The sequence below is a fragment of the Oryctolagus cuniculus genome, chromosome 8 (assembly GCF_964237555.1).
Source record: "Oryctolagus cuniculus chromosome 8, mOryCun1.1, whole genome shotgun sequence".
In the NCBI taxonomy this organism is placed as follows: domain Eukaryota; kingdom Metazoa; phylum Chordata; class Mammalia; order Lagomorpha; family Leporidae; genus Oryctolagus; species Oryctolagus cuniculus.
In genome coordinates, this window is record NC_091439.1 from 50287038 (window position 1) to 50309385 (window position 22348).

Below are 22348 nucleotides of genomic sequence, written 5' to 3' on the forward strand. Positions count from 1 at the left end.
AGCTAGAAAAGGGGGCAAAACAGATTTTTCCCTAGAGCTTTTAGAAAGAAGCTCAACCTTGCCATAATTTCAGCTTTAGCCCAATGAGACACATTTTATCCTTATGACATCTAGGATTATGCAATAATAAGTTTGTGTTGTTATAATCTACTGTATTTGTGGTAGTTTGGACAGCAGCAATGGGAAACTAAAACATACCTCAACTCCAACATCCTTTAACCCAAGAAAGTAACCAATCCATTTCTCTAAATACTCTTTACTGGTCCTGACTTTGCTCAAGTCTTCACTTTATTCATTCAATTGATCAGCTTAAATTCTATGACCAATCGTTATAATCATCCCCCTCTCTCGCCATGTGACGCCAGTTTTAGTGAACCAGAACACTAGCCCCAAAACCACTCTAAGCCTACACCCACATGAAAGAATGTGACCATAACTATACACTACAATTGCTTTAAATTCTTTGTGTCTTCCAACAAGTGGATCTCTAATACAGCCCAGAAAAAATAGTATATTTCTGGTTCAGTCACAGAGAGCAAATTTCCCAACACTAGAGTTTTGTGACAAAGAGAATATACAACCACAGCTCTCTGACTTCTCAGTGCTCCACTCTGAGGTACAAGCAGACAAAATTCTAGCACACTGACTTGGAGGAGGATGAGGTGAGCAGCCACTGCTGAGCAGGCCATGCAGTTATAGATACAGCTCCAGTGAACTACCCAGGGAATGATGATGAAATGAATGGGAACAACATAGCTGTAAAGCAAATTTGTTGTGAGGAGATACACTTCCAAGAAATGCTGTGTGAAATTCTTGGCATCTCTGAATTCTTGGAACATAAAGAAACTAGCTCTAAAAAGTTCACCTGTTCTCATGAATGACACTGAAGGACCAGTGCCTTCAGAAGACTCCTGCAAAGTATACAGAGCCACAAACCACCCAGATCCATAATCATAAGAAGAAAGGGGACATAAAGGAAAAGCTAGCTGCAAAATGTGTTGCCTGCTTAAAGACAGAGATGACCGCACACATACACTGGAACAAAGGCTTTTTACCCAAAGCCAAAGTGACCAACACTACTGTGATGCTTCACCCATCATTAGGAGGCACCTTGGTGGGAGAGAATCAGAGGAGTCCCAGTGCCTGGAGCCAATGGTATTCTGTGGGTCCTTGAGCAGACCTTATGTCTACAGAAGCAGCAGTACCAGTGCACCCAGTTCAGTGAGCAGATCTGCATCTAAGTGTGCACATGGACCTTTCATGCCCTCCACTCCATTTCCAACACCCTGAAGACCTTAGGCAGCCACATGTCTCAGTAGGTTTCTGCACCTGTAACTTGGTTCAACAAGAAAATTGGAAGCTGAAATCTTTCCCTAGATGCCGTGAAACAAGCCAAAACACCACACACCAACATTCCTCCACTACCAGCACTCTGTCCACAGAGCTAACACCTCTGAAGCCAGATGGGAAAGGGAAGTCTCACCCCTGAATGGTTTTCTATCTCAAGCCCCAGGCTCTGAATGCTTCCAGAGTTCTTACTACACTTAGGCACAGGGTCCATCCAGGAAAAGGAATGAGAAGGCATTGAACATCTCCTCTTGTATGTCAAATCCAAAGTTGTTGCTGTCTTCCACAAGCACAAGTGTTAATAAATCTTGTAGCAATGGGGGGGGGGAGCCATTGTAATCCATGAGTCGTACTTTGGAAATTTATATTCATTAAATAAAAGATAAAAAAAAAAAAGAAGTATGAAGAACCTGTTAGCTAATAGCATTTCATATGATGTATATTTCTGATGACTATAAAATCAAAGTCTACAAGATAGGGCTGCCACCCTGTTATTAAAGTTTAGAGAAGAAAATCAGATCCCTTGGTAAATAGAATAAATGAAATATTCGATCTGGAAAAAAAAATAAATCTTGTAGCAAAACTTTTGGGACTATCACTTCTACAAAAAGTGAAACCTTTCATGTGCTGTTTCATAACAAAGGGTGAAATCAAGGAGCACTTTCACAGACACACCTGGGTTCCAGAATAAAAATGTGGCAGACAGTAGTACCCTCTGTGCACTCTCTGTAAATGACACAATGTGAATGGAGTTAGACAGGAAACTTCTTTTTGACACGGATTTTTCTGTAGGGTTACTTCAAAAACCCCTCTTCAGGGACTTACCCTGAGCACTTCATGGGCAGTCTGTTGCCCGACAGCCTGGATCCTGGGCCTTCTGCAGAAAGTGAGGGTAGACTCATATTGTATGGGGTGTTAACAAATTCCAATTTCTTAAGGGTTGATGGCTTCCAAGGGAGTGGGGCCTCGTTGCCAGGGCTGGAGACCATGAAATTAAACTAGCTGGTGGAGAACATCACCAATTCCAACAAATTTCTCACAGAATCTGAAGCTGCCAAAGCACCTTCCCAAAATGCATTATCACACTCACACCAGGAAGAGACCGTCTGGTTTAATACCTGTGGCAAGGATTTTTCTACCAAAGGCAAGTTAAACAAAAACCTTTAGGTTCACTGATTGAATATATCCATAAAGACACAGTATTCACATCCTGTGAATTCATGCCAGAAGTTTAGCAAGGTAGACTTGCTGCAGTAACATATTTGAATGCATGTAGATGGTAAGATTCTATCATACCTCAGCAGAGAATCCCAGTTACTTCACAGTACCAAGCACAAAATGGCCTGGAAGAATGGCAGTACAAGTGCCGCCTGTCATAACGATGTTGCCAAAAGCATCAGTGTGGATAAAGTCAGCTCCCAGGATGCCCCCACAGCTCCTCAAAGATCCCAGTATGTCCTCCTGGTGTCCACTCATCATCATCCACTCTGAGATTTACCACAATGGTGTCCCTGAGTGCTCCCTGGGCAAAACAGGTCCTGTCCCTTTGGTCCTTGCAACAGCAGAACAGGGGAGAAAATGGCTTGATGGAGAGTGATGATGTGACCAATGATATTCTCAAAGATAGCAGACTGGGCATATCAGAACCCAAACCCAAGCACCACCAACATCCTGCCAGTAACTCTTCCTAGCCAACAGCTAAGCAGAGAGCACCTAGTCAAAGTCTCTTGATATTGACACATAGCTGTGAGCTCTGGAGCAACCGCTGTGAGAGAGGAGGTCAAAGTTGTCACCTATCAATATTTATCTGAGCCCAGCACATCTATGTCAAACTTGAAATTCCTGGCTTGTTTGTGGAACCCTCCCTATCCACAGGCATGATCCTTTGTTAGTGGCTCAACTACAGTCATAGACCATGCAATATGGCTACAAGTGGAATGGGAAGAGTTTCTCATTGGTTGGTGCTCTTTAGATTCCCAAATGGACTCACACTGGAGAGAAGTATTTTGTGTGCAACATTTGGGGTGAACTTTTAAAAAACAAAGGCAATTTGAAGGTCATGGCACATGAGTAAACAAGAAAGGTATATCAGGGAAGGAAGCTGGCCATGGAGAACATGATGGTTATATCGGATATGGATGGAAAGATAGTCTCAGATATGTTTCCCAAGGAAATACTGGCCCATTGGCAACATGGACCCAGCTTCTCCACACTCCTAGTTTCCTGGGGTCCAGTTCTATTATGAATAAGGTCACTGTCTCCAAGATGGCTGCCTCCCAGTTGGGAATCAATGTCAGTAGACAGTGCTTCCAAATACCAATTCCCTCACTTCCAGGAAGAAAACAAGAATGCTGCCCTCTAAGCTAAAGAAGAACTTTCATGAAAGAAGAAATACAGAGAATAAATCTCTAGAATCTGTGATTCCTTTGTTTTTTTTTTTTTTAAATAACTCATGTGCTGCTGCTTTCTTTTTTTCTTACTTATAGGAAATGATATTTATGGCTATGACCACAAACTCAGATAGTCCTACCATCAGGATTGTTGTTATATCACTTTGCAAAGGAAGAAAATAAAGAGGGGAGAGAGAGAGAGAGAGAGAGAGAGAGAGAGAAGAGGAGAGGAGAGGGGAGGGGAGGAGAGCAGAGGAGAGGAGAGGAGAGGTCATACCAAAACACCGACTTGAGTTACTTTTTAGTTTTGGAAAGAAGCAGGTCTTACAAAATTGCCGTTACTTGTGCCAAACTGTATACATTGAAACTTTGTATAACCCAGAGTGACTATTTCTAAAGACTTCATCAACTATTCCAATGTGAAACAGTTGGAACTAACTGAACTACAGTAGAAAAGACAGCTATTTAGCCTATCTGATGGGGAGGAGCACTATATACTTTCAGGGAGACTAAATGCAGGTAAATGGGCAGGGTCTGTCATCTGTTTAGCAGCTTATTTTTATTGCCATCTAATTCCTTCAAAACTCAGAACCTTAAGTAGGATGCTACCCAGTGGACTTCTTTTTGTCCCTGGGGAATCAATGTGTATGTTGGTGCTTATTTAAATGCAGTTTAGTTGGAGGCCCAAGAATGCCAGCATATTCCTCACACTTCCCAAATGCCTTCACCTCCCTGAAAAGCAAAAGAATTGGGCCCCTGAGTAAGTCTTGAGTGACTTAATTTACTTTATGAGCCTCTGCTATATTGAAGAACTGGGTTTTCACTCTTGAGAAAAGACTCACAGAAATGTGCTTCCTATCACAATTTTTCAGTTACCAATATTTAAAAATTTTCCTTGATGAGACTATAACAAGTAGTTATAAAGATTCTTTGTCCTAATATATGAAAACTAAGAAGTTGAAACAGGCAAGTCTTGTGTATGAAAGCCTTATCTATCTCATTTTTCTTAAGCCATAGTCTTTGTTTTCTAATTTTATTACTGCTGAAGTATTCCCAGGTCTTATCTTAAATTTAACAGTTGATGACAAAAGCTGGACTTTCAAGATGCTTCTATAATCCATCTTTTTTCAATCTCCTCTTGTACATGTGATAATATTAAGTATATCATAGCACACGGTTCTAATGGTATAATAAAGGAGAAAAACCCTTACTTCTAGACAGAAAATTCTTTCCCTTCTATGTGGAAGGCTTTATTGAAATGTAGATCAAGGTTGTTACTAAAAATGCTATCGCTTAGTTATTGCACCCATCTTTAGGATCTTTTTGCCAAACTGTGCCTTTGCCACTGGAATTGTAAATGAACAGAATAATAGTACTTGTGAAGTGGAAGTTACCGAGTACATGCCAGGTGCTTCTCAATGTTGCACTAATAACATCTTACGAATGGATGATCAATATAGAAATCCATGTATTTGCACCTGCTGATGTTGTCTGTTGCAGCATGAATTTTGAACACTTTTTTTTAAAAAAAATTTTCCTAGTCCTTTGCTAATCTACTCTTCTGAATCATTTCTTTATACCCATCTCTATTTCTTTGAAACTCCCACGCTTCCCCATCAAATGAAAAAGTTGGAAGGTTACATCTACACTCTTCCAACATCTTATCTTTCCCACACCTGTGCCCTGTGCTTTCTTTTCTGTTACTGTGGATGATCTGTATGTGCTTTTAGCTAAAGTCAAATCTTTCACTTGAATACTGGGTCTTGTCTCTTCTCATCCACTGAATGATATAATCAATCCAGAAATCTTTCTGTCTCTCTGAAGTTTCAATTCTCCCTCTATACTGGACTCCATATTTGAACATGTTATAATTTCTCCTATATTAAAAATTAAAAATATTCTCAGGACTCTCTGGCCTCCTCCAGAAATGTCATATTTACTTCCTATAGCCAAATCTTTCAAGAGATTTGTCCATCATCACTAGTCTCGATTCTTTCATTAAAATTTACTTATTTATTTGAAATGCAGTTACAGAGAGAGAGAGGGAGAGACGCAGGTTGAAGCTAGGAGCTGGAAACTCCATTTGGGTCTCCTATGAAGGTGGCAGGGACCCAAGCAATAGGGCCATCTTCTGCTGCCTCCCAGGCACACTAGCAGGGAACTGGATTGGAAGTGGAGCAGTCAGGACTCAAACAGGTGCTTACGTGGGATGCTGGCATCACAGGTGGCAGCTTAACCCAGTGGGCCACAATGTTGGCCTATGTTTTCTGTTGCTTATCTCCACCTCCCCCACTCTTTCTTGAACCCACTCAAATATGGTTTTGCCTCAAATGCTAAAAAGCAACTGCTTTTGTTAGTCACTAGTAATCCTGTGTTCCAAAGTCCCAAGATAATTATCAGTCATCATTTTGCTTGACATGTCAAGATAGCAATTGATCCTGCAGATTGCTCTTGAACTAATCACTCTCCTTAAATACTTTTCTTCTTTTAGTTTCCTGTCACCATCCTTTCAAGGTTTTCATCTTGTACCAGTGAACTCTCTCTCTCCCTGCTCCATCTACTTTGCTTTATCTTTCTCGAATCCTTAGCTTTTAATGAGTTTAATATCTCAGATCTTATTCATTGGACTTCTTCTCTATCTGTACTCACTTGCTTAGTGATCTTGTAGTTTTTGGTACCATGCAAAAAGTTCCCAGAATTACACCACTACCCAGGAACTCTCCCCTGACCTCTGGCCTCTTCCATTCAAAACTGTCTTTTTAATAAACATTGCAAAGGAAATATTCCTCTCAACTTACTCACTCCCTGCTACACACACATACACACACACACACACACACACACACACCCTGAATCTGCTCTTTTTGAATTTTTTACATATCACATCTGGTAACAACTCCAATCTCATGATGTCGCAAGCCAAAACCTTTGCATGGCAGATTTCATCCTTCTCTTTCTCTATTATCCATGTTCTGTTGCTTCTAATTTCAAAATACATTCAAATTTCTCCCTAACATCTAATACAATCTTCCTCACTTCAGCTTGTTTGAAAATGGTGGTAATGACCCAGCTGGCTTCATCTTGACTTCTTATCCCAATAGCCAAAAGTCAAAAGCAACACAAGGACTTTTTCTGCTTCCATAAAGTCAGGCTTAGCCCATTTAAGCTCTTTTATAAGGTGCTATAAACCTTCCATTCCTCCAGTGATTACAGCTCCATTACAGGGCACCAGAACAAAAAAGAGCCTTCTCTCCTCTACTCTGTTCATAATTGTGACTCCTCTTCTCACACCCACCTCACCAGAACTACCCCCTCTTACTTATTTTTTCATATCATGTTATTTACATATAATCTTGGGTTTTTTAAAATCGTCTTCTCTCTCTCTTCCTTCTAGAATGCAAACTTTATGAGGTTAGATATGTTTGCTCTGCTTACTACTATATTCTTGGTATCTAAAACATGCTTGATAATGTAGGACCTCAATTGTACTTCTTAAATTAATGACTTGCATTAATTACATCTTTTGAATATGAAAATCAAATATGATTGGAATGTAAGGAATGAAGCCACTCAGAATGAGTACTGAGACTGCAAACACAAACTAAAGAAAACAAGGAAGAGTACTAAGAAGAAATAAACTATGTGACTTAATTCCAGTTTCCTAAACTCAAACCATTTGCTTCATGTGATAACATAAATCAGACCAATGATTCTTAACTTGTCAAATTTCATCTAAAAATATAAGGATTATGTGAATTGCAGTTATGTATATGTTTGAGGAGGAATTAACAGAAGGGAAAAGATGCCACTGACAAACTTAGTCTAGCCTCTAAAGTTCAGAAATATTTTTGGAATTCACTCTACTTAATATACAGATATAGGTTCATGTGTTGGGAACTTGACCCCACACACTTGTGTTAATGGTTTCTGGATTAAGGATTGATACTTGATCCAATTACTCCATCTAGGAAATGGGCCCAATGAGAGATCTGTGGGTCACTGGGGGCCTGGCTTAAAAAGGTAGTATCAAGAGTGCATTGGTAATAAAAGTGGAGTTGGACCAGTAGTGCTCTCTCTCTGCTCCCTGACTTACATATTACCTCCCTCCTAAATGTTTTCCTATCCATCCCCTTCATCAGACACCAGACCAATGGGCAACCTTGTCTTGAACTGTGAACCTCCAAACCAATGAGCCAAAACAAACCACCTTCCTTCATACGTAGTTCTTCTCAGGTATTTATTATAGCCATAAAAAGCTGACTAACACAACTCACATATACTGGGGAGATGTAAGGCAAAAATAAATGAAAAACAAAAGCTCAGTTTCATTCTTGTTTATCTTCTCTCTGATTGCTCTGTATCTCTAAGATGTACAAAGCTATAAGAGTGCCAGTGTATGTCAAAAATCAAAGCAGCTAGCATTCAATTTGAGGAACAAAAAATAATGCCATGCCATGTTATTTTCTAATAGATGAGCTAAAATTTGAAATATGTTGACTTTACTAAAATTGTCTTCCTTTGCTTCAACGGATCTTCATGTGCTTCATTTCTTAAATTGATTGTCATTGTCATTCCACAGAAAAATGCTAGTAAACTAACTTTAAAAAAAAAAAAAACATGTTGGCTTTCCGTGCTCTTTTATTTTTCACCTTATAGGAAGTACCCTGTGTATTTGAATGTGTTTACAAATGGAATATGTCTACTACACTGGAACTTCATGAGCTGAAAAGCAAAATCGCCCAATTGCACAATTGCATGCATAATTTATCAGACCAATTTCATTCTATGGAGACAGTTGTGAATTCTCTGCTATATACTGCCAGTTCCCAGGTTTGTATTATTGTTCTTTGCCTTACTGCTTGCTGAAATGAATTCTAAAACCATGACTGCCTATTCTGTGACATTGAATCCAATGGCAAAAATACTAATTACCATGAACAGTTGCATGATATGGCTGTCCACTCACATGTAGCAGCTTGCTCCGGCCAGCCTTTTTCCTTGCTCTTTCCATTTGCCAAACATTTGTCCCATTCCAATCAGATTGTACAAAATTAATTAGAAATGGACAAACAATATGTATATTATATAGAAAGCAATCCATTAATTGTTTTCCCATTTAAAATTGTTTACTGGCAAAAACTTATATAAAATATTTTGGGAATGATCAACAAAATCTGATAGTGGATTTAGAATTGGATGCCATTAAACATTATTACTTTCAAATATGGCATTATTATTTGGGGTGTGTGTTTTCTCATGTTTGTTAAGGTACACATGGGAACTACTTAAAGATGAAATGTAATAATATGTATAATTTATTCAAAATGTTTCAACAGATAGAGAATGGAGTCACAAAGCTAAAAACAAAGTTTTCAGATTTCCAAACATAATTGCTATTTGCTTTAACTCAAGTTGGCATTTATTATTCCATTTATAAAATAAGCATTATTAAGTAAGGGTTTCCAAGTGCTGATTCTGTGCCAGATACTAAGTGTTTCATTTGCATTATCTCATTTAATTATCCAATAAACTTCTTTGTTGAGTAACAACATTGCCCTTTAAAGAGTGGAAAGGTAACTTAGAAAGAGTAAATGATATGCATAGGTTGCACAGCTAATCAGCTACTGTCCCACTTGATGGAGTTTAAAATATCTCACAAAGCAGAAAAAAATGTAAAAATGAGGCTAAGAGGTTGAAGGGTAAAATGAGAATGGTATATGTGATTTTTTTTTTGGCTAGCACAGTATTCTGCAAACATTTGAATTGGTGCTTTTGGGAGATATGCACAATGTTTGTGTGTGGGGGGGGGAGGGGTTCTGATACATAACAAATATATCACAAACTCACATATCTTCACATGAATAATCTCCTGAAGACACTTACACTTGCAATCCCAGTTACAGAAGCAATGGCTTTTCAATTGTTCCTTGCACACATGTGGGTTCCACTGAAAACATCAAGGGCTTCATCTCAGTTAAATGGAATTCCTGGAGGCAGACTCCTCTTTTAATGGATTTTATTTTTTGGATGGTATGAAACATTCTGCTTCCTAAAAGGATTATGCTACCAAAAAAAAGTTTGAAAACTAAGGTCTGGCTGATTGGATGGATAATATTAATCATGATTCAGTACTCTATGACTAATTTTTTTAATCTGAGATAACCTTTTTGAAGCTTCTAAAGGACAACAAGACCAAAACTATTTTCTGGGAAAAGATCAAGTCACATTTATGGTGGGAGTTAAGACAGTGCTATATGCTTCAAAAGGCAGTTGCACGGGGAGTGCATGGAGATCCTGCTACAGAAATTCAGAATCCTGAAAGGGAATGCACCTGACTAGAAGGCAGCTCACCTCTGTCCTAGGTGAATCAGGTCACTGGATGGCTTCATAAGAAAACTGTTGATATGATACATTTCCAAATTGTTATGCTAGTCACCAGTATGTGGGTCTCCGCCTTACTTGAGTTTCTTCCTGTTATAAGCACTAATAATAAGAACAATAAGCATAATTCACGTATACACATAAATGGATTAACTAATGCAACCGATTAATTCAATATCAGGCTTCAGGTAGAACTGAATCAGAGATTCAGAGCCACTGAGTCTAAAGCCCCTGTTCTGTGGATTTAGCAATCCTGCCAGAGTCTGAACAGAAAGCTCCTGCTAGGTTCCCGTTCCGATGGTTGCACTTTCCTCCGACTGGATGGGGGTTGGGGGGCCACAGGCACATCCCTGTCCTCAGGGGAAAGGATTTCCCCAACCAAGACTACATAGCACGACCCAATCAAGAATGGGTCCCTGGTAGAAAGAATGAGGAGCTATGCCTAATGGGAGAAAACATGGGCACCTATGTTCACGAAAATGTCCACCACAGATCCTGTTACGAGTGTCTTTCAAGATGGTGCTCAAACTCTCAGCCTGTGGTTGGAAGAAGACTTCATTCAGAACTATTGAGCAGCATCCACATTGTGTTTTGCAGGAACAAACCGTTAGCCTGAGGTTCTGATTTCCACTGCCATTACTCGCTGTTTAGAAATATTCATTTTCGCTGGCCAGAATTTACCACCCCAGCACTAAAGATTCTTTGTATATTCTTTTGATTGTTAAAGCACATCTACTTATGCAATATTTAAAAATCAACCAAATATTGACTCAACCTAACTCTATCAAATTTATGTGGAAAATAAATCCACAAAATTAATTCTCTTTATTATGAACAATAAATTTTTTAGATTCACTTTAAAGTCATGGATATAATTAGGAACGTACAAATAATATTTGTTTACTTAATGATAATAGCCTGATGAAAGAAGTCAAATATTCACTCACAATGTTTCCAATTATCAGTCACAACAACAAGGAAAAAATTATAGCTGAAAATTTTGACATATCCATACAACTATGTGGAAGTGATAATATCCTTTTAAAGAGATAAATTTATATGACTTAAAATTGTCTGAATTCTTAAATATGAGAGATTTATTTAAAATGGCTTAACTCCTTTCTCTCTCTTCAAAAGGAAATGCTTTATTTGTCTCTCCATTGGATGTCAGTATTGTACCACTCAAACATCCTGTCATTTTTACTTTGCAGAAAAAGAACCTGATAGTTTCCTGAGAAACTCTAAAGTCAAAAATTTAAAAGTAATTTTACCTACAACTCAGCTAATGATATCCTTGTTTTCGTCTGGAAGTAAATGCCTTTGTGAAATGCCTCCTTCAGCCAGTACACAATCCTGTTGGTTCAAAAATGAACACATTCAAATACCGACTTTAAAATGTCACTACCACTTTGAATAACCTTCAAAACCGCTTACAAGAGGTCAGGACTCTATCTGGTTGGTGCACAAGTGAGGATGATTAATTTTTTAAAAGGATAATAATTCAATTTTAAAAGATACACAGTTACTCACCTTGTGTGCAATGGCCTATTTGTTCACTTCGGAGGTGGTTGGCAGGAAGCTACACAATGATTTCTGAAGCTGCAAACGGAGGTATATAGCATATCATAATATATTTATTAAGGACTAATGCAAACCACATTGAGTTATAGGAAGGAAAATTTGTTCCCCAGTGCTTAAAATTTACTGAACACGAAGAATTCGAATGAGATTGTTTAGAGAGGAGGAATTTCCATGCCTACCTCCCTGAACAAATAAATCACTGGGAATGCTTTCAAATAGACCTTGTTTAATAATGTGAGTAGTATTTATAACTCAGTTTATATTCACATGTATTTTCTGTTTCACTTTTCAAATGTATACACCAGACTAGGACTGTGAACACCCAATATATGTTCAACACATAATACTAGAGTACCAAGGTCAGTTGTCCTTGAATTGTTAGTTTGTGTTTTAAGGCAGAGTTGCTAACTGAATGTCTAGCTTGTGTTTGCCCATAAACAGCATAGGATGATCCCATGGGACAACATAAGAGACTCTTTGAAATCATCTCTACTCCATTCTAGCAAAAAAATAAAAATAAAAATAAAATGGGGAAGTAAATAGACAAAGGAAGATTTTCCTTCTCAGATTTGCCATCTGTTCAGGTTGCTTAGTTGAGAACTGTGTTATTGTTGTAGCTAAGTCAGTGTCTTGTTGCTAACTGACAAAATGTTAAGAGACTCACAAAATATGCAACCACATGCTTTCCTTAAAAAAAAAAAAAAAAAAAAAAAAAAAAGCTACCTTGAAAAAGTGAAGCTGGGTTTTTAAAAGTCCCTGCATGATTCATCTGAGATCAAACATATTTAGGAGAGATTTGAACATAATTACATTGAAATGAGCTAAGGAGCAAAATGTGAAAGACAAACACCTAGACTTAATGTCAGAAAATGGGAGAGTCCATTAATTTAACAGGCCACAAAAAAATCATGCTAAAAACGTTCATCTTTTATTCTACTATTCATCAAAGTCAGTCAGGGACAAACGTGTGAAGGTATGAAAGCACCCCTTAAATAAGGCACACATATTGGTCCTGGTAAACATGAAACCTCCATGTGACAAAGAAAGTGCCACCACATTAGATGAAAGACAGAATATAATAATGAAATATAATGAAAATTGCTGGAAAAATTATTAAAACTTTGGGACCAAATTAATTCAGGCCAAGTATTTTACATGAAACACTAGCATTCATTTATACAGTTAAAACTAAAATATCACAAATTAAATAATACACAAATGAAAGAAATTAGAGCAAATATTCCATAACAGAAGAGCTTAGGAAAAGATAGATGAGAAAAGATCAAACTATTATGCAAAAAAAATTTTAATGTAAATAATAAATAGCATATATATTTAACAAAAAACAAAGTTTAATTTATATATATGTATATATATATATATATTTGAAAGGCAGACTGACAGAAAGGTAGAGAGAGAGAGAGAGAGAGAAATCTTCCATCCACCAGTTCACTCCCCAAATGACCTCAACGGTCAGGGCTGGGCAAGGCTGAAGCTAGGAACTAGGGGCTTCATCCAGGTCTCCCATGTGGATGCAGGGGGCCAAGCACTTGGGCCATCCTCCACTGCCTTTCCCATGTGCATTAGCAAGGAGTTGGATAGGAAGTGGAGCAGCCAGGACTCAAATCAACGCCCCTATGGAATGCCGGTGCTGTAGGTGGTGGCTTAACTCATTGTGCATATTGTTGGCCACCAAAGTTTATGCAAATTCTGAAGAAAAGTTTTAAATACTGACAACACAGTAATCATATACAGCTACCTCTTTTATAAAAGAAATCACAGGCTCACATTGTGGCATCACTGGTTAAGCCACCACTGGCACACCATTATCACAGTCCTGGCTACTTTCATTTCCTATCGGTTTCCTGCTAAGGTGTAGGAGAAGACAGCAGGTGATGGTCCAAATGCTTGGGCCCCTGCCACCCCTGTGGGAAACCAACAAGGAGTTCCTGGTTCCTGGCTTCAGATTGGTCCAGCCCTCACTGTGGATGTCATTGGGAGAGTGAACCAGAAGATGGAAGATCTATGTCTTTCTCTCTCTCCTTCCCTCCATCCCTCCTTCCCTCTTTCCTTCTCTCTCTGCCACTCTGTCTTTCAAATAAGTAAGTCTTTCAAAAGAAGAAATGAGGGACTGGTGCTGTGGTGCAGCAAGTTGAGCCGCAAGCTGCATCCCATATGGGCATCAGTTCAAGTCCCAGCTGCTCTACTTTCCATACAGCTCCCTGCTGATGGCCTGGGAAAGCAGCAGAAGATGGCCTAAGTCCTTGGGTCTCTGCACCTGCATGGGAAACCCAGAAGAAGCTCCAAGCTCCTGACTTTGGCATGGCACAGCCCTGATCATTCTGGCCATTTGGGGAGTGAACCAGCAGATGAGATCTCTCTCTCTCTCTCTCTCTCTCTCTCTCTCTCTCTCCTCTTATTCACTCTCTCCATAACTCTGCCTTTCAAATAAATAAATCTTTAAAAAAAAAAAGAAGAAATAATACACAAATCAAAATGAAATGCAAATTTCCTTTAGCCAACAAGAAAAAGAAAAAAATAAGCTTAATTCTTAATAATGATATATAGTAGGAAAACAGGTACTAGCAAATTGCTAAAGCATTGAAGTCTTTTTGGAAAACAGTTTGACAATACCTATCAAGAGTCATAATTATTCCTTTTTACCCTTACATCATTTTACTTTTTAAATCATTTGATTAGCATGGAATACTTGTGAATTTTTATGGGTACAGTGAAATATCTCAACAGCCATACACACAGTAAACCAACCAAACCAGGCAGACAGATTTTCCACTCTTGTATGCTTTCCTTTTGCTTGGAGCCTGCCAGTTCTTCTCTTCCAAGTCTCAGGACAAAACTGAACACCTTACTATAAATGATGGTCACGCCCCTGTGGGGCAGCAGTACAACTTGTCCCTGCTCTCTGACTGGATTTTGATACTCCTTCTGGAACCTTCCTCTCTCCCCACTCCCCTTCTCAACCTCTTGTCACCACTATCTTAAGTTCAGATTGACTGGTTTCTCTTTTTTTTTTAAGTTCCACATGTGAGAGAGGACATGTGGTATTTATTTTTCTGTGTCTGGTTGATTTTACTTAACATCATGATCTCCAGATCCACCCACTCTGCTGCCATTGTCCAATATCGCTCTTTTTTGTGGCTGCATAACATTCCACTGTGTACATATACCACATTTTCTTTATCTACTCATCTGTCAATAGCTATTAAAACTATGCTGCAATGAACGTGAGTGCAGATATCTCCTTCATATGCCAGTTTCATTTCCTTCTGATATATACCCAGAAGTGGGATAATTTCTGGTAGATTTATCCCTAGTTTTTTGAAGAATCTCCCTACTGTTCTCCCTAATGGTGTATTAATTTGCACAAAATAATCTTCTGTACTGATCAATTAAGTTTCAGTTCTAGGACTCTATTATAATAAAATCCTGCAAATATTGCAGAAGTAACAGATAAAAAATACTACTGAAAACATTTTTCATAACAGTAAATAATTAAAAAGAAACAAAAAATAATTTATAAAATGTACTCAGCACACATTAATTCTGAGTTAAATAAAAATAATTGGGCCGGCGCCACGGCTCAATAGGCTAATCCTCTGCCTGCAGCACCGGCACCCCAGGTTCTAGTCCCAGACGGGGCACCGGATTCTGTCCCGGTTGCGCCTCTTCCAGGCCAGCTCTCTGCTGTGGCCCAGGAGTGCAGTGGAGGATAGCCCAAGTGCTTGGGCCCTGCATCCGCATGGGAGACCAGGAGAAGCACCTGGCTCCTGGCTTCAGGTCAGCTCAGTGCGCCGGGCAGCACGCCAGCCGCAGTGGCCATTGGAGGGTGAACCAAAGGTAAAGGAAGACTTTTGTCTCTGTCTCTCTCTCTCACTGTCCACTCTGCCTGTCAAAAAAAAAAAAATTTGATAACTACCCTTAAAATGTTGAGCACGCACTTTAAATATATCATTGCTCATTTATAGTACGGTAAATGCAGGAGAGTTTATCTAATATAAAAAATCATGTTAGCCCTGAGAAATTAGAGCAACTTATATTATTATATACTTTCTTACTGCTTATCTGTTGATTTACAGGACAAGGAAAACAGAGCTAAACATTTATTTTAATCAATATTGAGACATTAATATAAGTAAATGAGACTATGAAAAAATTAAGTTTGAATCTAAACATCTAAAGTAATTAAATTAACTGGATAATTAACAAAATTATAAGTCCATTTGTAATATATGCACACAACCTTTAGATATATAATTGTGACTCATTTTTAACTCCTTGGTACAATTTTGTTCCAAAAAGTAAATAAAGCATATAGATCATACAAAACTAGAATATTTTTGGTTTTATTTAATCCACTACTTTTTTTCTGAAAATGTTTGAGGCTTATGTTGAATAATTTGCTCCATTTTATGCTAGCATGTGCACATCTGAAGACAGGCTTTGACTGTGTTCAGCCAAGTGCTTCTGCCATTGTAACATGCAAACTCAAGGTCAAAGTGAGTCAATTTTTCAAAAGTATATATAATTTTCCACTTTTCAGAAAATAAAAATCAGACTGGGCAGGTTCTCAGTGCAGCAGTTAAGATGCCATGCTTCATGCCCACTTACCTTATTTGAATCCTTGGGTTCAAGTCCCAGCTCTATTTCTGAGTCCAGCTTTCTGCTAACGCTCACCCTGGAAGGCAGTAGATAATGTCCCAAATATTTGGGTCCCTGCCACACATGGGAGACTCAGATTTAATTCCAGTCTCCTGGCATAGTCTTGATTCTTTTGGGCATTTGTGAAGTGAACCAGCAGTGGAAAAATTCTCATATTCTCTCTCTCTCTTCTCCTCCACGTCTTTCAAAGAAATCATTTTAAAAATTAAAAAAAAAAGATTTCATTATTTTGCTTTAACACATATAAAATGGGATTCCCAGGTCAACAAAATCTGCTGTCACTAACTATAAGAACATCTTTATTCAGCAACTCTTAAAAATATAGATAAAGATAGATTATAGAAGATAGAAAATATATACACAGGTCCTCTCTTGGATTCCATTTAAATTACTATAGAAGTCCACAGTACCGGAATTCATCTCATCAGAACGAGTAAATGTAATACTTCTGCTCAGCATTGAGGCATAACCACAAAAGGTAAATGCAATAGCAGGGGGCAGAAAAAAAGCTGATAAGCAAGTTGTTTCATTTTGTACACAAACTTCTCAGAAGAAAATGTAAAAATGTTTAGTAAGTGTTGTTTATTTTCCTTTTGGCTTTCTAAATGTTCCTTTTGCCATTGTTGAATTTATTTGAAAGACACAGCAACAGCAACGAAGGGGAGGAGGAGAGGAGAGAGAGTGAATCAGAGACAGAAAAGTTTTCTATACATTGGTTCACTCCCAGATGCCTGCCACAGCTAGGGCTGGGCTAGGGAGTAGTGGGAGCCTGGAACTCCATCCTGGTCTCCCATGTGGGTGGCAGGGACCTGACTGCTAGAATCGTCCACTGCTGCTTCCCAAGGTGAGCCTTAGCAAGACGCTGGAATCAGTCTGGAGGGAACCCAAGGACCCTAAAATCCGATGTGGGAATCTTAACCACTGCGCCAAATGCCCACCCCCTCCTTTAGCTCTTAATCAATTTTAATGTTATCTATGCTAAATAAAAGCTTACTGAACTTCTCCATATTGTCCAATTGCCAATTTATCGTCACATCTTTCAGGATTATAGATCTACACTGTGTATTCACAACTTCGATAAATAAGTCTACATTGCACCACTAGATGTCACCAAAGATTTATCAAAACAGCCACTAGCTTTTTATCTCAGACTTCAGGCTGCTTTCAAAACGGTACATTTTTTGTTTCTCAACATAATCAGGAACTGATTTTAGTAATGTATTCTTCATATTATCTCATTACTCAATGTTTTAGATAATTATGAATGTTATGGGCTGCGAGATTGAGAATTTGTTCATTAATTATATATATCTAATTGACTTAAATTATTTGAAAATATACTTGACATTGATTGTCTTTATTCCAAATAATGTAATAATTTGCTTCATAAGATTTTATGGTATAATTCCTTTAAAGAGAAAACTCACACATTACATGGAAAGCTCTGTTTAAAAAATCAATCTGATAATCTCTTACACATTTTAGAGTGAAGTTTACCTGAATTGCATTCTTTCAAACTCAAAATTGTTAGGAAGGGAAAATTTATAATAAAATAGTTAAAAATAATGGATATCTTCTGTTAAATATAGACTCTGCTTTTCATAATGCCCCATCAAATAACACTCTGGCTATTAAATATTTTCCCTAAACTGGCTGTGTATTTTATCTTTTACAAAATACAGTGTGATGTGATTATGACCATCTTGAATAGGCTTATTAAATTTTTTTCCAAGAACTCGCTAACTATACTTTGCCCTCCAGGACTTGAATGATGTTTTCTTGCAGATTTCTCAACTTAAATAAAACCTCTATCTTTTGGAAAACACTTTGACAATGATCAGGATGAAATACTTAAATTCATACACTCAATCAACAACTCTATGCTCCCAAGAAAAAGAAAATAAGTTATAGGCTTCAGGACTGCCATATACGTCTAGCCAACATTATGATATTTCTGGTATGCTGACCATTGGTTGTACTAATTATGTGCTTTAGTGCAGTATTCATAAGGGTAGGCACAGTGTATGTTTAGTTCACTATCATCTCTTCAGGCAGATTTCCTGGCACACATCAAGTACTGTATATTTATTAAAGGAATGTATAAGCGTGTGTTTGATACACAGCAGTAATCACGAGAAGAGATTTTGGCTTTTTCTATACTAATCCTGACTTCTGTAAAGAATCCAGATGCCATCTGCATTGTTAATGATAGTAATATACTGTCAAATCTTAACATAGGAAATATTTTATTTCTGAAACTTACATTTGCAAACCAAGTTTACTATTAACAATTTGTGAAAATGAGGTAATTGTCTAACTTGTTACAGCAGCCTGTAATTAATTGAAGAACCAAGCTACTAACTTTAACATGAGTTTCTTTGGAACCTTAGTATGATATTCCATATTCCTTCCAACCTATTGCTTTATAGTGCTCAAGTCCATATCAACCAAGTGTAGGGTTTGGAGGAAGTTGCTATGCTTTATGGGATGTATTATTTTTAGTTGGATTTAAGGGAATGATATCTATAAAATTCACTTGTCAACAGAGAGAATGTATAGATTGCCAGTTGTTCTCATACTTTACTGGCAACCGCCTCTCTTAAACATTCACTAGTTCAACAATACTTATTTAGCAAGTACCTCATGCCAGGCCAGGCATTGCTGCGGGCATTGAGAGTTCAGCATTTAAGATCTCTGCCATCCTGGACATAGCATTCTCATTGACAGAAATAAACATAAAACATGTAAAGAAAGACACACACAAATAAGGCAATTTTAGGTAATGGTAAATGTTTTGAAGAAATTAAGAAATAGCAATCAGATAATAAACCACTGGAAATGCTGATGCTTAAATAGAGTGAAAGTAGGGGACGACACTGTGGTATAGCAGGTAAAGCCACCGCCTGCAGTTCCAGCATCCCATCCCATATGGGCACCTGTTCGGGTCCCGGTTGCTCCACTTCTGATCCAGCTCTCTGCTATGGCCTGGGAAAGCAGTAGAAGATGGCCCGAGTCCTTGGGCCCCTGCACTCACATGGGAGACCTGGAGGAATCTCATGGCTCCTGGCTTCAGATAGGCACAGCTCTGGCCATTGCAGCCAATTGGGGAGTGAACCAGCGAATGGAAGATCTCTCTCTCTCTCTCTCTCTGCCTCTCCATCTTGCTTGATGTAACTCTGACTTTTAATTAGGTAAATAATCTGTAAAAAAAAAAAAAAAATCTCATGGCCTTTCTTGAAATAAATAAATAAAGTGACAATAAAGGCCATTCTGAGCAGAAGGCTTTTAAACAGGCCTGCAAAAGAAGAAAAGACACCCACATATAAATCTAAAGGAGAGGCATGCAAGGTAGAGAGAAGAGAACAGCAGTGGAAGGGCTGATAGAGAATCCACTAGTCCACCAAAGTTGAAGTGAGTGAGCACAGGAAAGTGGTAAAAAAAAAAAAATCAAGCTGAAAATACAGGCAGTGGCGAAAGCATGTAGATCCCAGAAGGCTGCAGTGAGATGTTTGGGAAATGGGCAGGGAAATAAAATGAGAAGGTATATGATTTTAAGGGGGTCCTGATTAGAAATGCAATATCAAAAAATGCATGGAAGCTGGAGATATTTTAGGATCTTTGTGCAGCAGGCCAGGCAAATGATCATCATGCTTAGAGAGAACAGTCTAGTGATGGAACAGGACTTAACTGTTTCATTAGATGTGGGGAGTGAGAAAAATATAACACTCAAGCTGTTCAAGTAACTGGGTGAGCATCTATATCTTTTACAACATGAAAAAATACTGGGGGAAATTAGAAATTATGTCTTGGCATTTTAAATTTGAAATGTTATTAAGACTTAAAGGTAGAGATGCCAAGTAGTCAGTTAAGTTGGAAACTCATGGGGAAGATAAGAAGTAGAGCTGTAAATGTGGGACACTAATATACACATAACCATCAAAGACATGATGATCTGTAGTGTAATACAAGAATGTAGATGACCCAGAGTAGAGGAGAGGAGAGGATGGAAGGGGAATGGAGGAAAGAAGAGAGGAGGGAAGCTGAGATGAGGGGAGGGGAGGGGAAGGGAGGGGAGGAGAATCTGGGATCTATTCCTGGTGTATGCCAACATACACCAGTCAAACAGCAGGGACACCTTCAGAAATCAATACTATTGATATAGGATGGAAAGCAGGACAGTATATTATGGCAAAAAATAATAGTTTTCCTTATTTGACAAATATTATATGCCCAGTACTATTCAAAACTATACATGTATTAATATTAACTCATTTAATCTTCACAACCACCATATGATATAGGAAAATATAGGTATTACTGAATTTTTTCTTTTATAGAATAGGAGACTGAGACAGAGAGAACAAGTGTTTTTAGAAAAAGGGAACTGTGTCAAATAAGTGGAGAGGCTGAGACTGACTAAGAGAATGACACAATAGTGATCCTTGAATTTTACAAGATGAAGGTCATTGGTAGTCTTGGAAAAATATATCTTCAATAGAATGAGGGTGAAAACCCTACGATAAGTGTCATATAAGAAATATTTTTGAAAAGTGTTGCTATACAAGGGAATGAGAAAAAATAACATTGGAGTGAGACACAATGTTAAAACTTTTTAAAAAAAATATGGGATACTAAGATTCAGTTTTTCTGGGGATTTTCATATCTATACGAAGAGAAATTATTACAAGGGAAGGTGGTAAGTAATTTCTATTGTAAAACTTTGAAAAAAAAAAACAGGGTGGTTTTAGATGGGATCCAAGCTGGAAGTGAAAAGAAACTGACTTTGGTAAGTTTTGAGACACCATTTATCTTAACAAGAATTGAGGGAGAAGGGGGGAGGGAAAAAGGAATGGGGAGAGAAGGGGCAGGAAGGGAGGTAGGGGGAGAAGAGGAAGAAAAAAAGAAGAAAAGAAAGAAACTGAAGGAGGGATGATTGGTAGATCCAATGGTAAACAGATGAGATAGTCTATGACCATTTTTATATTCTAAAAGTATGACAGAAAGTTATCATAAGGTCCTGAAGGGGAAGAAAGACTATAGGAGATGAGTGGAAGGCAATACAACAGTAGAGGACATACTAAGAAAGGGTAAAGGGAAAGGCAAGCATTGTTGAGACTCATTTAAGATTAGACTCTGGAGGTGTAGTGAAAACATCAGCACTGTCATATTCTTGAAAAACATTCAGCTGTCCTTATGCAAGTGAGTGGTAGGTGCACAAGTGGGTTTTCACAGGTGATTAAGTAGACAGGGTTGGGTTTTCACAGTAGAGTTCAGTGAAGATCCACACCTGGAAGTTGGTGCATTGCTATCCCAATATACAATATCCAGAAGTGTGCCTTTTGGACTAATGTGAGACCTTCTGTCTTCACTACCTGCCTCTGAGTAGGAGAAATTTCATTTATATGCCTGAGACTCACAGAGCCATGGCTCTCACAAAGTCAGGGGTAGAGCAGTGCTGCCTTTAACTAAGTTTGGGATCTCTATTTTAACTCACGTTGCCTGCACTTATAAGAGTTCAAAGAACTGAATCACAGCAAGGTAACCTTTCCTTATCTCTAGCACTCCCGAAACTCTTGGAAGTCTTCCATTGTTCTAACATAATATGATTCTTCATTTTTACTTTTTGGTATTTTACAGTTCATCAAAATTTCCTTTAGAGTTCTCAAATCATCAGCTGTTGTTTCTCTTTAAGCGTTTAAAGTCATTCTTTTTATATTTTTCATTGTCACTATGATTATTAGAGAATGGGGTTAAATTAACTTTGAGAAAATAAATTACACTAGAAATCTCAACCTGGGCACTTTCACACCTCCAAGAAATTCTTAGTGCATGCAGGAAGCATTAGTCTGTGAAGTCATGGTTCTCGTATTCCATCAGCTATCCAAAACACACACTCCTGTGCCCAGCATAGAGTGAGTGCTCAATAAATGTTTCTTTGAGTAAAGAAATAAGTGACTTACTGGAGAGTC